Genomic DNA, 7,300 nt, shown 5'->3' on the forward strand with positions numbered 1-7,300 from the left:
TGACGGACTCAGTGTGGCAATAGTAGTGAGGTTGGCCCAGGATTAGGCATTGTTTCTTTCTGCTGTGCATAAGCCGCTATGAGTCGGTTCCAACTCGATGGCACCTAACAACAACAACCTATGTGCCAGACTGCAAAGCCATTTGAACTGCAAGGTTGGTGGTTTAAGCTCACCAGCTGCTCCTAGGAAACCCTATACAGGGTCGCTTTGCGTCAGAACCCACTTGACGGCACTTAACAACAATATATGTGCCTGAGCAATTCCCTTGAAATTACTGTTTCTGTCTCTGTCCATACATATGTGTATATAGCCACATATGTATATTTTTATTGTGGTTGCTAAATGCCATTAAATTTGTTTCACCTCATAGCTACCCTCTATAGGGTTTTCAAGGTGTCAAATCTTCTTGGGCATAGAAAGGCTCATCTTTCTCCTGTGTAGCGGCTGGTGGACCCAGTTCTTGACATACTCAGTCTAGTGCTTTTTCCCTTGAGCCACCACATTCCCATATATGCGTAAATATATATACATAGAATCCTGGTGTAGTGTCTTAGTTTAAGCATTCAACGTCAAGGTCATCTTTTATATCAAAGATGGTGATTCAAACTCACCAGTCGCTTCTTTGAAACCCTATGTTGATTCACTATATGTGTATCTGTTGTTAAGTGCTGTGGAGTAGGTTCTGAATTATAGCAACCCTGTATAGGGTTTCCAAGCAGTGGCTGGTGACATTGAACTGTTGAACTTGTGGTTCAGTCCCATAGTTTGAACCCCAGTACAATATCATCACTCCATATTTATATGTATGTATATACAAAGCCCTGGTATGGTGCCATAGGATAAGCTCTGGACCTCAAGGTTGGTTTGAATCACAAGGTTCTTGGCTCAAATTCACCAGTTGCTCCTAGGAAACCCTATACTGTGTTGCTAAGACTTGGAACCAAATCAATGGCACTTAACATGAGAATATATGAGACTAAGTGAGAAATTATCCTCACTCTGGCTATATATTTTAATCAACTTTTAGAAAAGACAAATGCAAAATTTTTCAACATAATCACCTTTTTTTTCAATAAATGTTGTCCATCTGTCAACATGCTCACATATTTCCTTATTGGGAAATGTTTTAAACTGAGCTTCGAACCACTCTTTTCTTCTTCAGACATGAATTTTCATCTAAGGGATGCTTTGTGGGGACTTAACAGATGAAAGTCCAATGGAGCAAAATCAGGATTATAGAGAGGTTGCTTTCACACCTCAAAATGGAGTTTTTTCAGTGTGTGAATAGTGTGGGAACATGCATTATCATGTAAGACAACAATGCCCTTGAATAGCAGTCCTCTTTTTTTAATCTGAAGTTTAGATTTCAGGTCTTTAGTGAGGATCTCACTGTACTGAACAAAGTTGATTGTTGAACATTTTTCCTGATAGAGATTCAATACTGGTCCTTGAGAATCCCATAAAACTGTAAGCATCAGTTTTCCTATTATGGTTGACTTTTGCACTTTTGTTTGATCAGTGATTGAAGATGTTTCCATTCCATACTCCTCTATTTACTTTCGGGCTTGTAGTGATTAATCCATGCCTTGTCACCAGTTACGGTTTATTTAAAATAATTTTGATCTTCCTTTGAGTGTTCATCCAAAGTTGTTTGCAGAAGTCCAAACGTTTCTGTTTATGCTTCTCTGTGAGTTACTTTGGTACCCATCTTGCATAAACTTTTTGAAACCAAGTCTGTCCTGGATGACTTCAACAGCAAAGGAATGGCTGATTTGCAAATGATTTGCCACATAATCCACTGTCACTCATTTATTCAACCGAATCATTTCACATGGATGTCATTTTAATATAAGCAAAATGAGGAAAAAAATTTTCAACCTCGTATATATATGTATGCGTATATACTCCTGCTGTGGTACTTTAGTATCATCCATGGACTGTAAACCACAAGTTTGGCAGTTGAAACTCACCAGCTTCCCCTCAGAAGTCCTATACATGGTTACTATGAGTTGGAACAGACTCTGTGGCACTATATAAGCATGGTGACTCCGTATAATAAGCACTAGAATGCAAACTGCAGGTCCTTGGATCACACCCACCAGTCACTCTGCAGGAGGAAGATTTGCTTTATCACTTATGTAAAGCCTGTTGACTGTGTGGATCATAACAAGCTATGGACACAATTGAGGAGAAGGAGCATTCTGTAACACTTTTGTGCTCATCAGCAACCTGTATATGGACCAAGAGGCAGTTTGAACAGAAAAAGGGACACTGAATTCTTTAAAATTAGGAAAGGTGTGAGCAAGATTTATATTCAATGTTAATGATTAGCAAATATTTCAAAACCTAGAATACGTGAAGAAAATGTGGCATAAGGTTTTGGGGAAAACTCATTAAAAACCTGTAAAATGCTGATGATTACAACCATACTTGCTGAAAGCAAAGAAGACTTAAAATCATTACTGATAAAGATCAAAAACCACAGCCATTGTGTATGGGTTGTACTTCAACATTAAAAAAAAACACATTTCTTTACCATTGGAGCAATAAATAACATCACAATATGTTTAGAACAGATTGAAACTGTTGAAGATTTTATTTCTCTTGGATTTACCATCACATGGGTACCATGAACTACCAAAAGAACAAGCAAAACCATGTTGGAAGAAGTACAGTCTGGATGCTCCTTAGAAGCCAAAAAGGCAAGACTTCATTTATTATACTTTGGAAATATTATCAAGAGGGATCAGTCCCTGCGAAAGGACATCATGATTGATGAAGTGGAGGGTCAATAAAAAAGAGAAATATAAAAATGAGATGGATTTTGACAAGTGGCAGCAGCAATGGCTCAAGTTTAGCAATGGTTATGAGGTTGACAAAGGACCTGGCACAACATTGATATGAGTCAGTACCATCTTGCTGGCACCTAACAACACCATATATCAATATAAACATTATATATATGTAGTTTTTTTGGTTTTACATTTTATATATATATATATATGTAGTTTTATTGGTTTTGTTTTCTTAAATGTTATATTGTGAATTATGTGATAGTTTAAATGGGAGAACATTGGTTTTACATTCATCCTATTGTATATCCTTTCATTGCCATGGTTACAATCTCTTCCACGCATCATCAACCAGCCAAAAGGTATACCCTGCAAGCCTACATCCTGGTCGTTCAGCACACAGACCCTCTCCCTCTCTGATTCTAAAGTCCTCAGCCGCTCCGTCTCTCCACGTCATCACCTCTGTCTCCATCTTTGATGTCACTGTTTCTCTGGATAGGGTCCTGCACTATGCTCTCCTACCTTGAAGGTTCCAGAAACCTCCGTTCCTGGACTGCAAAGTCAACCATTCCCCTCTTTTTGCTACAAAACATCTACCTTTACATTTCCAACCCTCACAGTCAGTCCTGATAGCAATTACTCACTGTTGTGCCACATGAGTGCTATCCCCATCTCCGTTTATCAGTCCCGCTCAGACAGATTGGATAATACTCAGTGGAGATTCTACCTTCCTCTGTGCCCTCTGGATCTAGGTTCCCTCTTGGAAGCTTGAAAGCCAGCCACTTCTTGCCTTTGTAGGCCCCATTTTAGGTATCCAACATCCAAGTTGCCCATCCCTGTCTACCCTGTGTATGGAGGGGGTGGGGGTGACCCTTGCTATAAAGATTTGTTCCCTCTTTTGAGCTACTGCATCCATAGGTGTAGCTCAAGTTCATCAAATTGTATCAGATTATTCTTTTAATCCTCTTTTTTCTTCTTCTAGTTGAGTTCAGATCATCCAGCCACTGAAGCCAGCTCAAGTGGGTATTATCTGCAAGTGTGGTACCCGACCACCACTCATCTCCTGGACAAGCAACTTGCTTGTTCTTGTAGTAATCAGACTGTCATTAATGTTTTGTATTTTTCCTGTAGGACTTTCTTTCAAGAAGTATCTTCTGTTCTTTTAGCCACTCCAGGCTGGTCTGCTCGACCTTTCAAGTGGAAATTTCCCACCTCAGAAGATTCTGGATGGGGTTATGCAATGCAGAGGCTCTGCAAAAAGCCTCTTTCACCGGGCAAGTTGTAGCCCCATTTTAGGTATTCCAATCGCTTCTAGGCAGAAGACAGACTTACAAGCTTTCTATGGTGATATTTCTGGCTATTCTTTTCTCTCCCCAAGTGTCTATTTTATAATGGTATGCAAAATAAACCAAGATTCAAAAGACAGCCAAGCATCTTAACATTATTTCCTCATTTTGCCCATCCCAACCATGCCTCAATCCCTGTATCCCAGAGCCCTGTTTTTCCTAGGTTACGCATACATCATTATTGACCTCTGTCCCACTTAACCTATACAAACTTGCCTAATTATTCTTCCACCTGCCTTGTTGTTCCAATCCCTTCCTCCTTATTGTTTGTAACCTCCCTCCCCAGCACCCAAATTAACCTGTATCTATTCCCTACCCTGTGATCCACCTTCTCCTCACTCGCCAATAACCAGCAAAGAAATCTCCCCATACCTTTTATTATGGGTTCGTTTTCTTAGTGTTTTGCAAAAGTGGTCCTATGCAGTATTTCTCCTTTTGTGACTGACTAATTTCACTCGGCAAAATGTCCTCAAGGTTCATCCAAGTTATGTGGTGGTTTGCAGCTTCCTTGTTATTTTTCAAGGTAGCATAATATTCCATTGTGTGTATGTACTACAGTTTGTTTATTCATTCTTCAGTTGATGGGCATTTAGACTGTCTTCATCTTTTTGCTATTGTAAATAGTGCTGCTATGAATATTGGTGTGTATATATCTACAATGTTATGGTTTGTATTTCTTGTGGGTAAATACCAGGTAAAGGAATTGATGGATCATAAAGTATTTCTATTTCCAACGTTCTGAGGAATTGTCATATTGTTTTCCAGAGAGGTTGAACCATTTTGCTAACCAACCAGCAATGCAGGAGTGTCCCAGTCTATCCACATCCTCGCCAGCATTTATTGTCCTCTACTTTTTTTTTTATCTTTGCTCCTATTGCTGCTTTGAGATAATATTTCATTGTTGCTTTGATTTTCATCTTTCTAATGGCTAGTAATTGTGAACATTTCTTCATATGTTTGTTGGCTGCCCAGATCTCCTCCTTGGTGAAGTGTCTGTTCATGTCCCGTGCCCATTTTTTAATTGTGCTATTTGTTTTTTTCTTGTAGAGGTGTTGTAATTTCCTATATATTTTAGAAATGAGTCCCTTGTCTGATGTGTCATTGCAAAAAAATTTTTTTTTCATTCTGTGGGTTCCCTCTTTACTCCTCTGGTGAAATCTTTTGATGCACATGTGGTTTTAATTTTTAGTATGTCCCACTCATCTATTCTGTCAATTTTTGATGGTGTGTTTTCAAAATGTTTGGTAGTCTGTGCATGCCCTGAATTAGAGCCCTCATATTTGTCCCTATTTTTTCACTGATGGCCTTCATAATTTTGGGATTCACATTTAGATCTTTAATCCATGTTGAGCTGGTTTTTGTATAAAGAATGAGGTAAAGGTCTTGTTTCAATCTTTTGCATATCACTTTCCAGTTCTGCCAACCCCATCTTTTGAAGAGACTTTCAACTCCCCATGTGATATATTTAGGTACTTTGTTGAAAATCAGTTGGCTGTATGTGAATGGGTTAATTTCTGGATTCTGAATTCTGTTCCATTGATCAATGTATCTTTTATTGTACCAGTACCAAACTGTTTTGACCACTGTAGCTGTGTAATAAATTTTGAATTCAGGGAGTGAGAGTTTTCTAAGCTTATTCTTAAGCAGTGCTTCGCTTATACTGGGTCGCTTTCCTTTCGCTATAAAGTTTGTAATATATATAATCTATATCTATATCGATATCTATATTTATGCCTATATATCTATATATCTATAAAGGAGCTCTGGTAGCGTAGTGGTTATGAATCAGGCTGCAAACCGCAAGGTCAGCAGTTTGAAATTACCAGCCGCTCCGCGGGAGAAAGATGAGGTTTTCTGCTCCCGTAAAGATTTACAGCCTCGGAAACCCTGTTCAGAGTCGCTATGGGCCGGAACCGACTCGACAGCACTTAACAACAATAGATATATCTATATATCTATACTATATTTTATTTCATGGAAACATTTAATTGCCTTTTAATTATATTCTCTAGGAACTTTTTGAAGTCCACTCTTTGTATCAGTGTGTAATGTGTCTCATTTATTTTGTTTCTCTAGAGAAAACAGGTCAGCAGTTGGAAACTACCAGCTGTTCCGCGGGAGAAAGTTGAGGCTTTCTGGTCCTGTGAAGATTTACAGTCTTGGAAACCCTGTACAGGGTAGCTATGAGTCGGAACCAACTCCACGGCACATAACAGCGAACACAGAAAAAGTATCCAGTTTGCACTGATCTGACCTAATTTTAGGACTGAAACTTTGTATCTTGAAACCTCCCTCCCTCTTTTTTTTTTTTTAACACAGTAAGTCTATGTCTTCAGCATTGGAAGCAAAAGCTTGGAGAAAATCTACAAAATTCATATGGCAATGAAATAGCTGCTTAAAGCAATACTTTAATTTCAAACAGGTGCAAAATAGATAATTTACTGATAGTTGCTGTCACTATTTACCTCCACTCTCACTCTACCTTGTCTGTTTATGTTGCAAACAAAATTTGTTGCTCTGTGGGATAAGCACTTTATTGCTAACCACAAGGTTTTTGTTCAAATTCATCATTCACTCCTTGGAAACACTATACAGGGTCACTATGTGTTGGGACTGACTTGACTACACTTAGCAGTAGCAACATACTATAGAAGATCCTTGGTGTGGCACTATAGGATAAACACTGGACAGGAAACAATATGGTTGACAGTTAAAACCCACATGCCTCTTTTGTGAATACTTTACAGGTTTATATTAATCTGAACTGTGTCAATTGCATGAAACAACAACATACTAGATATATCAGGAGAGACTTTGAAACTTGAAAGTAAAGAAGCTAAAGCAACCAGAATTAATTAAGTAAAAGAACTCAGCAAAAAAATTCAAAGGGCAGCTTGAGAAGACATAATATGTTATTATAATTCATGTGCAAAGACCTAAATTTAGAAAACCACCAGGAGAAAACAAACCCAGAATTTGTCAATCTGAGAGAACTTAGGGAAAAAAAATAATAAGTCTCAGGTCACACTATTAAAGGACTTTAAAGGAATAATATTGAATGACTCAGGAAGTATTGCAAGAAGATGGAAAGAGTCACTCTATCAAAAGTATTGGTGGACCTTCAATCATTTCTAGAGTTAATATATGGGCAGTTACTTATAA

This window comes from Chrysochloris asiatica, unplaced genomic scaffold (genome assembly GCF_000296735.1).
Source record: "Chrysochloris asiatica unplaced genomic scaffold, ChrAsi1.0 scaffold00480, whole genome shotgun sequence".
Classification (NCBI taxonomy): Eukaryota; Metazoa; Chordata; class Mammalia; order Afrosoricida; family Chrysochloridae; genus Chrysochloris; species Chrysochloris asiatica.